General features: G+C 40.5%; 1 non-coding gene across 1 annotated transcript; it reads right to left on the bottom strand.

Annotated features, from left to right (window-relative positions):
• Positions 1–14,239: 14,239 nt before the first annotated feature.
• LOC141624883 (small nucleolar RNA R71) lies at positions 14,240–14,346 on the bottom strand. Its single transcript, XR_012534686.1, has one exon. It is a non-coding gene; the product is annotated as a small nucleolar RNA R71 (small nucleolar RNA).
• Between the last annotated feature and the right edge of the window lie 721 nt (positions 14,347–15,067).

The raw sequence follows: 15,067 nt of genomic DNA on the forward strand, positions 1-15,067 counted from the left end.
AATTGTTGGATTTTCAACTTAATATGTCATTTTCAAACATATGATATTGAGTTTTCAACTTATATTTAAAATTGAAATTTCAGAATAATAGACAGAGTTTCATTGTTAAACCTTTGAGTTTTCAATTTAAAACATAAAAAAACAATTTACTGATAATTTCCCAACTTTTTAGTTACGAAAACCTCAAGCTATCAAATTAAAATCTAGAATTTTGAACTTAAAAACTCATAATTTAAGTTTAAACTAATTTTTTTAAAACTAAATCTCTTAGATACTTGGAATCTTCCAAGTTAAAATCCATGGTTTTTAACCCAAATATGAGCTTGAACTTATAACTGTTTCTCAACTAGAAGTATACCAATTGAGTTAAATGCCAATATTTCTAAAAACAAATTATAACTAATGATGACATAGGCGTTCATTTTGTTGCTGCCAAACACCAAATATCACGTAGCTAACGCGGGATTCGAACCCACACCTTGTGCCTTTACACATGCTCTTCCATTTGAGCTAGTTAGCTTTTGACAAAAGTACAACCTAAAACATGAGTTTTTAAGTTAAAATGTCAAGTTATTTACATAAAATGAAAGTTTTAATTCAAATCCAACTTTTGAAAAAATAATTTGAAATAACCGAACTTCAGGTCAAGATCTCAATATAGGACTAGCTAAAATACACAAATTTGAAGAACTTGACAAAATTGAATGACAACCAATGCATATAAACGAAATGTTTATGACACGAAATAGTACACAAAGACACAAATTTGACAAACCTTAATATCGAGTCGAAAATTTTGCTAAATACACAAAATTACCCAACATTCTAAAAATATCGTTATCTGAAAAATACAATAAAGATCGAAATTGGACTATAAATTTAACGAAAACTAATATACAATTAAGAGAAGGAAAAAGTTACTTACTTTATTTTATCAATTTAGCACGAACCCTGTATTTTGTAATGAAGATGGGTAAAAAAAGTCTTCTAAGGAGTTTATAATGTGATTGACTTAGATTAAGCACATAAGAAAAAAGAATTTGATGGTGAGGACGAGTTAGAGAGAGGAGAGAGAAGGAAATTATGAAAGAGAAACAAAAATGGTAGCAAACTGGGTATTTGTAATCTTTTTTCCGGTAGAAAATACAATTAGAAGGGATTTTGGACTGGGCTTCAATTAGGGAGGTCTTATCATATAAGACCGCCCTATATAACAATTTGTGATCAATCATTAATCAATACGTATATATAAAGCAAGTGATATTAGAGAGTCCAATTTTATAGAACTTCTTAATATATAAATGTTTGGGCCAAATTCTGAATATTAGGACAAGAAGGCTAATTGGACCGAGGAGCGAGACGAGTTCATGGGTTGGTGATCAAATGAGGAAAAAAGGAAGTCGTGGGTCACACATAATGGGCTAAGGGTAGCAGAAAATAGGCCCACCGGGTGAATTTCAGTTGACTTGGGAAGCAAGCTAGCTAAACCCTAATAGGGTTTTGCCCTATATAAGACATGAAGGAGAAGAGCACTTCATTCATTCATACACACGTCGCCTCATGCATAGCACTAGCAATTGAATCATCTTACTTCATGTACTTGTGACCTAGATTACGTATTATTGCTAATTGAATCTTGGAAGGATACCAACTCCTTCCCGCGGTCGTTTCCCACATTGGGTTTTCTGCGTCCCCAAATCTCTCGTGTCAAGTCTCTTATTTACGTATTTTATTACTTGCATTAGCATCTTATAATCACACATACAATTCAACAAACGACGACGTACGATTAACAATATTAGACCGCTTTAACCCTAATCAGATAACTCGGTAAAAAATACCAAAACAGTTTAGCGTCCATCGGGTCATAGTGGTCGTCATCGTTAATCGTGTTACAAGCAACAGTGAAACTATGTCAGGAAACAAGCAGAACACCGCATCAAGATCTGAAGGGAGTCAGTCACCACATCTGACGGAGGACCACCACCCGTGGTAGGAGTGCAGGCTTCAGTATCATGGCCTCCGCAAAAAGCTAGTCTCTCACCCAAAATAAGCCATACAAAAGCAACCAGGGAGGTAGAAGTCCAGACGAGAACGGAGAAAGAGGCGGGGTCTGTCCAGTAAGAGCCAGAAGCCCGTGTAACACCCGCTCATTTCGTATAATAGTTATAATAATGCTTTTACATTACTTTATTGAATTAACTCCTTTTTAAACGAAAATTTTTATTAAATCTATAATTCTACAGCTTATTTTATATAAAATATACGTTTTCGTCGGATAGAATAATAGTAATAATATTAATAATAGTAAATTTCCGTCTCAAATTATAATAGGTTTAAGACGAATTTTCGTCTAGCAAGACCGTCACATTTTCACATGTGAGACCAATTTATTTCCGACCTATCCCGTATTGACAACACATCACTCACTTTTGTACCTAAATGAAATATCATTTTACTTTGTTGTCCCTCACTTATATCCCATACGGACCAAACCCCTCTCACATTTTGTTTTTGTGGTTGACCAATCCAAACCCTCCTTTTCCGATTAACCTCTTGAACAAAGAAATGAAAAACAACAACGCAGTAGCAGCTCATGTAGCAGCACCATTTTCGCGAGCTTAAAACTCAGATTTCCCGCTCATTTCTTCACCTCTTCCTCTGATTTTTGCACCTCTCTCATCCCCTTCCTTCCTCCTTCATTCTAGGTGAAGGGCTTGAAGATTCAGACGGAAACTCTTACATTGTTGACGACACTCTTGAGGATTAGAGGCAAATAAGGTAACGGTGATGGGATTACTCGACATTATGTCGAAATCTATATGTGCTGAAGTTTGTTTTACCCTTTTATAACATAAAGTTTGTGTCTTGATTGAGTTCATGTGGTGTCCTTTGAGACGGTTTTATTCGAGTTTTACTTATCCATTTTGAGAAAAGTTGGTACCTTTGGATTCTTGGTGGAGTGGGGAATCATGTTGGGCAATTTGTTTGGAGGGATACTATCATTCCATGCTTAAAATTTCGTCTTAAGACGGACGCAAAACTGGACATAAAACCTTGAAAACAGGGGCTGTGTTGGGGCGTTTTTGGACGCGATTTGTGGGTTGAAATGGTTGTTGGTTCGAGTCAATTTGATTGTTCATGTCTTGTATGCATATACATGAATGAATATAGTCTTTTGTTTGGTTTAATTCCGCCTTGTAACATGCTTAAAAACTTGTCTTAAGACGGCCTCATGAATTATTAGAAAAACCAAGTATAAATGAGTTGATGATGGATGATTTTTGGGGACTGTTTTGGGGTCGATTCCACGGATGAATTGAACCAAATAGTTGATTTCCGTCTCATGTGAATATCCATGTATGTAATGGGTTGGTTGTATGTGAAAAATTCCTTTCTCTTCATGCTTAAAATTTCGTCTTAAGACGGTCACAAATGAGCTTCTTTAACCGCGAAAATGGGTTTTGTCGGGCAGTTTTTACGGGCTGTTTTGACGGGTTTCTTTATACTAAATTGAACCAATTTTCTTGCTTATGTCACAAGTATATGTACATGTTTGGATTGAGTCTTTTGTACGGGTGAAATCCGCCTTAGTTTGGCCTAGGAAACCTTCCTAAAACGGCTGGGCAGAGAAGGGATGGTGAGTTTTTTTTTGTGCTCTGTACTTAAATTGAACCAATTTTCTTGCTTATGTCACAAGTATATGTACATGTTTGGATTGAGTCTTTTGTACGGGTGAAATCCGTCTTAGTTTGGCTTAGGAAACCGTCCTAAAACGGCTGGGCAGAGAAGGGATGGTGCGTTTTTTTTGGGTGCTCAGACGTCTTGCTCTGCGTCTTTGCTTTGCTTCTTTGCATTATTTTGGTGCAAGAACCAGACATGTTTGGGCAGTGGGCACATGGAGCAGGTTGGCTGGGCAGCACGACTTTAAATCCGTGGGTGTCCAGCTCGTCTTTTGTGTAGTTCGCGACCGTCTTTCCTCCTTTGTTTTATGTCTTCTCATGTCCTACGTTAAGTTTTGAGCATGCCTTGTGGTTGTTGGGTTACTCGTATACTACGGCATATGCTTATGAATGGCTCACTGGTGATTATTTACGTCTCATCTCATGTTTTACATAATGCAATTGTTCATTCCCGCTTGTTTTCATTTTGCTCAAATGGCTTAGTTATATGAAATAAAATGGTGGTCCTCGTTATAAAAGTATGAAATGGCGTGGAATACTCCATTTAAGAGTTTTTACTCGCTCTTTTTCATTTATTTATCACGCCTCAAGTACGTATGATTTATTCTACATGTTAATTAAATTAGGTTAATTTTTATCCGTGAAATATTTTTATTCGGGTTTAATTAAATTGAATTTCTTCACATGTTTTATGTATCTTAAATTCCTTATTTGCCGTTTATTTACATATTTCTCACATGAATCATAAATGTGGAACTTATTGTTTATTCATGTCATAACTATATGAAATATCTTCATTTATCTATTATATGAGCTTTAATTCATTTATTCTCATTTATTTATCGTATTTCAAATACGAGCGATTTATTCCACTTGATTAATTGATGAGTCGTATTCTTGTGAAAATGTCATAATGCTATGCCTTCTTTCTTGACTAATTTACACCTCTCTCGTTGGCCGTTCTGCCGAGGGTTGGTTATTATACTCTTTCGACACCTTTCTCGTTGGCCGTTCTGCCGAGGGTTGGTTATTATACTCTTTCGACACCTCTCTCGTTGGCCGTTCTGCCGAGAGTTGGTTACTATTCTTTCTCGACACCTCTCTCGTTGGCCGTTCTGCCGAGAGTTGGTTACTATTCTTTCTCGACACCTCTCTCGTTGGCCGTTCTGCCGAGAGTTGGATATCTTATCTTATTTCTGCCGCTCTCGTTGGCCGTTCTGCCGAGAGTTAGGTACTCGACTTCTGTTCTGTCGATCGAGTCTTGGGTGTGAACCGTTCAACAGTATGTCGAGTCTAGGTTACACTAGGACCTACCAGGGGAAAGTGAGTCTAAGGGTAGCTAGTAAAGGTCTTGCATAGTCGGATAGTTGCATATGGCATACTTGCGTAATTAATTGCATTTCATTTCTTTACCTTCTTATTTAATTGAGTATGTCCATAAATTGCCTAGTTATTATCCTATTGTGTCTTCTCTTATTAATCCATTATATATATAATCTCGTGTTCTCTCATGTTTCAAGTTATTTACATTTTAATTAACATGCTTGCCTATCTGAGTTCTTTGTTATGTTTGTATCGATTTAATGTGGCTGGGAGGATCCTTGAGTTACTCCCCACTGGCTGTGGCGTTCATGTTTACATGGATGACAGGTACTAGTCGGCGGTTATATGGGGTGAAGACATGTGTGAGCTAGCGAGTACCTCGACCCTTGGATCATGTTATTTTTACCCTTTTATGACGCGTAGACTTATGTCTTAAATATGTTATTCATGGATATCTTTTTCCCGTTTACTAAACTGGGATTGTAAACATCTAAATTTACCCATTTGTACTTGTTTACCTATGTTATGGATACCTCGTGTTAAACTTCGATAAAAGTTTTTTTTAAAAAAAAAAGTTCAAAATTTTCATGTTTTTCCGCTGCAGTTTATTAAGTTGTATCTTCCGCTTTAACGCGGGGTCTCACAGCCCGCCCCGCAAGTCATGCCCGGAACCAGGCTCCCCAACCTAATCCAACCCAAATTATAATTAATGGGATGGATAAGTTGCAACGTACGATTGATAGCATGAGGGAAGAAAAAGAAAGGCGAAGGAGCGGGCAGCGGAAGAAAACCGTGCGCTTTGGGCTCAGATAGACGCCTTGCAACAACGAAGGGTAATCCCAACACCTGTGGCAATCACAAGCTAGACTCCAACAGTAAGCCATTAGGACGAGGCATCAAGCAGTAGGGAACTAGCACGATTATTCCCCGCGGACCTAGTTACCAGACTAGATATCGGTTCAACGCCAGAAAGAGGAATACTCCCACGAGGGCTAGGATGCCTCACACCTGATGGCTGGCCGACAACAAGCAATATGGAACCAAGGGCGGGTAATATCCCAACTATTAATTTTGCTATCACTAATCAAACATCTGGTGTAGAACTTGTCGGTATGCGGGAGACAAATTGGCAACCAGGATCCTTAATGGCGACAATACCCTAATCACCACGCATCAGAATCCCGCGACAAACTGGCTGGGGGCAACATCCAGAACCAGTAGTTCGCCCACGACCCTCACATAGCTTATGGCAGCATCATGGATAGGCAATATTTGGAAATTAGGGACATGCTCAACAGGATTCTAGGAATGTCAGCACCCCTGGAGAAGGGGACCCCTGACACCTACGCAGATTCCCCGTTCTTAGATGTCATATCACTGGTTACGGTGCCAAAGAGATTCAATCCCCTCACAATGACACCCTATGATGGCACGGCAGACCCCTTTGATCACGTCAGCCAGTATAAGCAAAAGATTGTGGTGGTAACGCTAGTCGAGCACCTAAAGGAAGCTTGCATGTACAAAGGATTTGGGTCAATGCTATCTGGAGCAGCCCTACAATGGTTCGTTGGCTTACCAAACAAATCAATAACAACATTCGCTGACTTGGTAATTGAATTCATTCAATAGTTTGCCAGTAGTAGAAAGGCTGTGAAGCATACCAGTGACCTCTACATGATAGTTCAAGGGTTTGACGAGAAAATCAGGGATTACATCACCCGATTCAATAAAGAAAAGGTGGCAATACGAGGATGTGATGTGCTGACAGTAGTAGAAGCATTCAGGCATGGGCTCCATCAAGATTCAGACTTATACAAAGAACTGACTAGGCACCCCTGCCAGACCTTTGAGGATGTACAAGCTAAGGCAGAGGTGACAATGAGCTTAGAAGAAGACGTATTGACAAGGAGAAGTCTGCTAAGTATAGAAAAAACTAGCAAGAAATCTGCACTGGAAAAGGACGAAGAAAGTTCCAAACCCTACAGCAGGATGGTAAACAAGGTGGAGGAAAGACAAGATTGTAATACCCCGTATTTTATATCGCTAATTGAGTCAAGTAATTGTTTAGTCGTATTTGATATCATAAGATCGAGTTATTCGTAAACTTGTTGAGACGGGTTTAACTGAACGAAGTCACGATAATTAATTCTTTTACCAACCACGCTGACCCATGACATTTACCCATTTACCCGGACACGATTACCCATGACCCATTTTACCATTTAACCTAATTATAACCTAATTCTACCCTAAGACTACAAACCCTACTCCCTCAACCCGCCACCCTCATTTCAGCAACACCAATCCCCATTTTCACGCAATTCGAGAGAGAGAGAGAGAGTGTGTGGCTGTTGTCTACGCAGCAGGGATGAACTAGGGACCTTTGTCGACAACCGTGCGTGGCCCTGGTGGCGGTAGTGGCGGCAGGAAGAAGGTAAGAGCAACCCGTCTTTTCTCTGTTTTTGTTTTCTGTCGAGGGTTGTTTGTTGTTTCGTGTCTATGGGAGGCGTTCTTGGTGGTTGTTGATGGGGTACAGGAATAGTGGGGTATGTGACGAGTGTAGTGGTGGTGGTTAGGGCGGTTGTTGGTGGTGATAGTGACAGTAAAAGGGGGCAGCGAGGGGGGGTGGCAAACGGGTTATTAGGCGGGTTTTCAGACGGGTTTAGACGGGTAGGTTTGGGGTGGCACCACCGTGGACTCGGGGGAGGTCGAAGTGGTGGTGCCACGGTGTCTGGGATCGTGGGCTGACGGCGAGCAGCACGGTGGTAGTTGGGCAGGGTTATGGTGTTGGTTGCGGTGGAGGAAAGGAGAGAAACAGGGGGGGTTTGGTGATGATGCACGGTGAACCACGCGTTAGCAGCCAGCCCTGGTTCGACTCGCCGTGTGATCGATCGACAGTGGTGGTGGTTGTTGGTGGTGGGGTTGAAGTGGGTGTTGGGGCTGGTGGTTGACACGGCCTCACGGTGGCCTGTGGTGGTGTGTGGATGAGTGCGAAGGGGGTACGGGCTGTTTTGGTGGTTCGAAACGGTTTTTATTGATTTAATTGTTATATTTCGTATCGGGTCGTATTTTAAATTAATTAGTTAATTCCCGAGTCTTCTAAATAAATAATTAATGTAATTTCCGAATTAGTTAATATAATTAGAAATGGATTTTGAGTCGGGTTTGTTAAAAGAGAAAAGTTTCTATATCGGGAAAGTTTCTATTTTTAGTAATTTCTATTTTGGGAACGAGAATAGTTAAGTAACCAATTATCATTTATTTACCTTTCAGAGGGCGAATTGTTGTGGAAATATTACTGAGCACCCGACTATTTGACTGCAGATCTGAGGTAGGGAAATACACTTGACTTACCGGTGTTGTTAAATTGTGTTGAGTTGTTGTGTTACATGTGGCCGAGCTGTGATCGATGACTTGTGCGTGGTTGTAATTTATGTTATGATTCATATACTGGAGTGTGGTTGACAGAACTGTTCGTGTTGATTATGTTATTTCATTATTTTGATAGCTGGCATGATTTCATTCATTGATATACATATCATGTTGCATTGATTACTGTTGCGCATTGCATATGCATTGGAGTTGGAGGATGGTGTGGTGGTGACGATGATGAGATATGATGTGATGTTGTGATAAGGCCCAGGCGGGTTCTGCAGGACTTGCCCTGGTGTCCTCAGCTGTTGAGCTGGCAGATCGACTTCGGTCGATATATATATATAGTCTACCGGGGATCGGTATGGCTGGGTTGTCCGGGGTTATGAGATATGAGATATGAGTTGAGTTGGAGATGGAGGTGACGGAGGAGCATGCATATCATGTTTATTGTTTCATTGTTTTCCCTACTCAACCTCGTGGTTGACCCTGTGTATTCGTGAACACCTGTGATGAACCGTTTTATGGGGAGCAGACTTGACAGGTTTAAGAGATAGGACGGAAGCTTGATGGGCGTGAGACACTGGATCAGACGACCTAGTAGCTAGATCATCATCTAGAAGACTTCACTTTTATTTACGTCAGTTTTTGTAATTTAATTTAAAAGGAGAATTTTGTAATAATTAAGTTAAAATATTATATAGATTGCCTTGGAGTTTAATTTGTTATTCACTACCTCGGGAAACCGAGATGGTAACACCGTCATTTATCTGAGGAGTCCTAGTTCAGGCCCTTAAATAAATGGGGGTGTTACAAAGATACTCAACCACTCCCTAAGCTAAGTGAGTACGGGTTCACAACAGGGATGACAGGGCTTCTACGAGCACTAAGGGAGCTGGGAGACAGAGTAAGGTGGCCCAGGCCACCAATAGAAGAGCAAGCATGGAGAAAGGATAGCAAAAAGAAGTGCGAATTTCATGATGACACCGGGCATACCACAAAGGACTGTTACACTTTGCGGAGGGAGGTCATGCACCAGTACAATTTAAGAGACCTGAGCCACGTATTACCGCGTGGGGGCAGATAGCAGAACAAGGTGGGGACCATGAGTCAGACTCAGCCTTCGGCATCACCTACCTGCACGAAGATAATAAATGTGATAACAGGCGGCTAAGACCTAAGTGGCTTAACATACTCAGCCGCAAAGAGGCACGCTACGAAAAATAAAGGTAATATTCTATAATCCTCCTACAGGGTCACTCACAGCAGCCTTCCAGCTCTTACCTTCGATGAAGTAGATATCCACGATAACCAAGAGAACCACGACGCACTCATCATAACACTCTTCATGACAAATTGCATAGTAAAGAAAGTTTTGGTAGATACGGGGAGTTCAGTCAACTTGGTCATGTTGGAAACCATAAGAAACATGAGATTCAGCGAGAGGGAACTGCAGAAGAAGAATACTGCAGCAGGAGCCAGGAACCAGGCCAATATTGATCAGGGAGCAGGAAACAGTCCCAGTCAGACTACGCTGATAATAGTCACTGCCAGGCCTACTTTGGGAGGTCATAAATACCAGTACAAGCTCAACCACCAGGTGCCACCTTGGCCAACTAAAACCTTGATCAACTAAGCTCATAAAAGTCCTAGGGAGACAGGCTTAATTCACACTGCATCTAAGAGAAAATCAAACTGAAAGTCAAGTTGCTGAAAGAGACATAAAGCATAAAGCAGATTGCCATTTCTGGCTAAACAAAGAAGGAGTTGATGCTGAGGTGCTTTTTCTTGTCTCTCCATATTACATATATCACCTAAGAACCAATGTCAAGGCACCTACTGCACCCATTCGTCCTTATACTCCCAGCCAAAGCAACATAGCAGCCTAGGAAGCAGCATGTCACTATCAGTGCAGATTTTCTGTTGTTTTATTGCAGTTTCCTTTAAATCATTTTGTCATCATTGTAAAATATTTTCAGCATCTTGTGTTATGTCTTAACAACTTATCCTGACCCTTGGATGAGATTTATAGGTTAAACTTGTAACAGATTTCCAAGAGAGAGGCCTATATAAGGACCTCTACTCCAACTGCATTGAGGCAACTTTTGATGAATATTAAACCTGAGTTTTCTCTCAATTTCAAATCTCTATAAATTTTGCTTAGTATTTAGTTAGGAGTCATGACTGTTAACAACTTGTAGGTGTTGAACAAAGTGTGTTAGTGAGGTTCATTCAATCATGTGCTCAGACTGTGGGTTGTTTGGCTTTGCTGTTGGCTTGAGTTGGTTTTTATCTGTGCCTGGCTGTGATAAGTTCCAGTTTAAGTTGTCCAAATTGTTAGCTTACTTCCCCGTGAGTATTTTGTGGGATTTGAGTTGATAATTATATCATTTGGTCCCTTTTCAGTCTCACACAATACTCTTGTGTCAAGCTGTCTGATTCATTCTGTCAGCCAGCTTTACTTAATCAAACTAAAATATTTAGAATGTCCCAAAAATCTTGAAATTTTACTCAGAGTTAGTTTAATCATTTAACTAGCTTGTCACCAAGTTTCATGATTTTAGTAGCTCATCTGGTATTTTTAATCCAATTCTGAAGTCTATAGCATTCCTGAGAGGTTTCAGGGAAACTTGTCCAACTAAAGATTGAGTCTTTGTGTCCGGTTTGGGGTTTGACACTGCAATTTGGTAATCAGAGTAAGGTTTAACACAATTCCACCTTTGTGTTAGTCTTGGGTTGAGAGAATATGTGAGTTCATTATCCCTACCTACAACAAAAACACAAAAACGATTATGAGTGAAGAGAGACTTGCTGGTATTGAAATAAGAATAGAAACTCTTGCAGGAAATGTAGACACACTACTCAATGCTGTCCATGTAGTGATGGAGAGGTTTCCAAACCATGATCTAAGAAGACAGCCATCTGCTAGAGGAAGAGGCCAGGTAGAGGCAAGGGCTTCTTTATGGGAGCAGGGAGAGGACAACCACCATATGGATATGAATCAGATTTTGAAGAAAACAACGGGACTCAAGAAGAGGTTCCTGAGCACACAGACACGCACTTAAAGGTAGAAATCCCTAAATTTTCTTGTAGCTTAAATCCTGATGATTTATTAGAATGGATTAGGGATATTGAGAAAATCTTTGAGTATAAAGGTTACACTGATGTTAAGGCCTTTAAAGTTGTTGTCTTGAAACTAAAGGGTTATGCTTCTCTTTGGTATGATAACCTGAAACACCAAAAGATTAGAGAAGGGAAAGAACCACTTAGGTCTTGGGCTAAGCTTAAAAAAAATTTGGGTAAATTTGTCACCAAAGATTACACTCAGGATCTCTTTATTAAGCTGTCCAAACTTAGGCAAGATGAGAGACCCATTGAGACCTACTTGAGAGAGTTTGAGCATTTAACCTTTGATATAGTGTTTTAATGCACCAATTTTCCTCTCTATTTTCATGTTTTCCGACTCAATTTGAGTCGATCTTATGTGTCTTGCATTGCATTTTGTGGCCCGATTCCCTAGTCTATGATACCATGCCCGTCTCACAGGATTTGGAGCGGAAATAGAGGATTCGGACCAAGCAAGGCCTTTGGATAGCATGAGCACGAAGAAGGAGTAAGAATTGCTGAGGAGGTACTGTCATCCGGCTGGGACTACATGTACACTTGGCTTGTTGGACTTTGGTGGAAAGTTACAGCGAACTCCCAGCCGGTGCTAGCACCGGCAGCCGGTCACCCGGCTGGGAGAACAAGAGGAAGGAAGAAATCAAAGAAGTTACAGAGAACTCCCAGCCGGTGGTAGCACCGGCAGCCGATCACCCGGTTGGGAGTACAGGCCAATCACAGAAGTCAAACTACGAGAGGAAAAAGTCAAGATGCACTCCCAGCCGGTGGTACCACCGGCAGCCGGCCCACCGGCTGAAAACACCTGATGTTTGATTTCAAGAAATTTCTTCCAGCGAACTCCCAGCCGGGCCAAGCACCGGCAGTTGGCCACCGGCTGGGAGTACTAGTCCGCATTTTGAAGCCTCTTTGTAATTTTCACCCTAATTGTATGCAACCTATAAATACCCCCTCATTTAATCATTTTAGACACACAACCCTAGATCTGAAAATTTCCTTTAATTTATGCAATCTTTCCTTAATCAAAGCACTAATCTTTCCTTAATCAATATTAATTACTTAGTAAAATTAGTTTAGTAGTAGTTATCATCAATTGTTTACATTTGGTTATTGGCTTGTAATTGGAAGATATTGAAGAATCTCTTCATTAATTCAATCAAAGTAACCATCTTTCCTTATTGTTGGTACATTTGTCTTCTTATTTACTTTGTTTAATCAATAGTTTACATTTCAAGTTGTCTTTTATCATTGTTGAAATTTATACCATGTCTTCTACTTTGATTACTTGTCTTTCTCCAATTCTTTGCATGTATCATTTGAATATGTGTGAGTAGAAATCCTCCTAGGGTTTAGAGGGAGTCTAAATGGGCTTAATGGGTATGATTGGATGATTAATATTTGGGTTTTTGGTGAGTTGTTTAGCCTTCTTATCCATGCACACAAGGTGTTTGATGAATTGTATGAGTGAAAGCACATGCCTTTCTTCATTATTTGATTAATTCTCCTATGAATGAAAGTTTATGGAGGGTCTTGTTGTAAGTTTAGGATAAGTGGTGATGCTTAATGAAAGTTAGGTGTCATCTTTAGGAAGGTCAAGACATTGATTGTTTTTCCTAGGCTAACCCTTACCCTTGACCCATTAAATCACCATGTTTATCCTTAACCCATTTAGATGAACCCAAAAGCCCTAGTCTTTAAATCAATCGTTTACACTTCATCTCAATTGCTTGCCTTAGTTTATATCTAGTAGTTTAAGTTTGAATCAACTCCCTTCAATTTTCCCGACTAAATTAAACTCGTTTTGAACTAAGTAGAAACCCCTCCATTCTTGTGGTTCGACCCCGATTTATACTACTAAATTGGGTTACTAATTTTGTTGGTGATAAGAAACCACGACACTACATACACCATAATTTCTTACACCATCAAATGGTGCCATTGCCGAGGATGGCATTAAGTTATATTTAGTTTATTAAGAGTCTTTGCTTTAGTTTTATCTCATTTGTTAGTTTGTTTTAGTAGTTGTGTGCTTCATTGTAGAGTGTGTGATTTCTTGCCCTCCCCTAATGTGTAAAGACACTAGGAGACTAACGGTTTGTCGAGTGCATGCCTAGAAGGAACCATCAAACTCTACTCTTCAATTCCGGCCCTGAAAGGCTTTTTAGGACCTTAAGGACAAGGACCCTTGATAGAGTTCGAAACCTTCCTCAAACAAACATAGACCAACTAAACCCACACACCCTACCAATCATTGACACCACAACCCCACTTCAACCAAACAACACAATTGAGATCCCTATAGAAAATCCCTTTCACAACTTTCCACTTCCAAGTCCACCTCAATCACCACCCCCTCAAATACCAAACCCACCACCACTATTAGCTCTACGTGACCACAACCGGCCTAACCATAATGATTCTTGTAACACGATTAATTTTAGCACTTTGGCTCTCAACAACATTGAGATGCACGCCGCCCAAGTGGGTTGATTGAGAGAGACTTGTTCGGGGGACACATTGAAGAAGATGCTCATGCTCACCTACGAAAGTTCAAGAGAAAGGTCTGAATGATGAAGAGGAACGAGGTATCCGAAGACACTCTAAGGATGATGTTGTTCCCATTCTCTTTGACGGGTAAGGTGGACCGGTGGTTGAATATTCACCCTCCGGATACATTCACAACATGGGACGCTTTAGCCAAGGCATTTATGGCCAAGTACTACCCGTCATCCAAGACTGCCATGCTTCGAAATGAAATCCACACTTTCCAACAAGAAGATGGGGAATCCTTGGGTGAAGCATGGGATAGATATCAAGACCTTATCGCTAGTTGTCCTCATCACGGGATTCCGGAGTGGTATATCACCCAAACCTTCTTTCAAACCTTGTTGTCTAGAACTAAAGAAATGGTGAATGTTTCCGCGGGAGGAGGATTTGATCATTTAGGTGATGAGGAAGGGACGACACTAATTAAGGAGATGGTAGACTCGGAAGCCAATTATGGATCAAGAGGAAATATGGTTAGGAGGAATGGCAAATACCCTAAGGAGAACTCTTCTAGTTCAAATGCCGAGACAAATGCTAAGCTTGATCTTCTTACCAAGAAACTTGAGAAATTGCAAAGGAACCAAATCCATCAAGCTACCGCCTCACATGGTCCACCCATGGAGGAGGTAGTTCAAGTTTCACCTTGTGAACTATGTGGTGGAAATGGCCACACTTTTGACATGTGTATCAACAACTACAATGGGGGGGGGGGGGGGGTATGAGGAGAATGTCCAAGACGTTAATGCCTTTCAAAGCTATAACAACAATACAAGACCACCCTAGAACAATCCCAATGTCTACAATCCAAACACCAACTTCTACCATCCGGGTTTGAAGAACCACCCCAACTTTAGCTACAAGAGTACCAATGTTCAAAACCCACAACATCTTCAACCCCAAACCCCAAATAATCCACCCGGATTTTCTCAACCATGGGCTGGATACTCCAACAAAAGAAATAACCCCGGAAATCAAAACCAATGGCCCAACAACAATCAAAACCAAAACTATTGGAACCAACC

This window comes from Silene latifolia, chromosome X (genome assembly GCF_048544455.1).
Source record: "Silene latifolia isolate original U9 population chromosome X, ASM4854445v1, whole genome shotgun sequence".
Lineage (NCBI taxonomy): Eukaryota > Viridiplantae > Streptophyta > Magnoliopsida > Caryophyllales > Caryophyllaceae > Silene > Silene latifolia.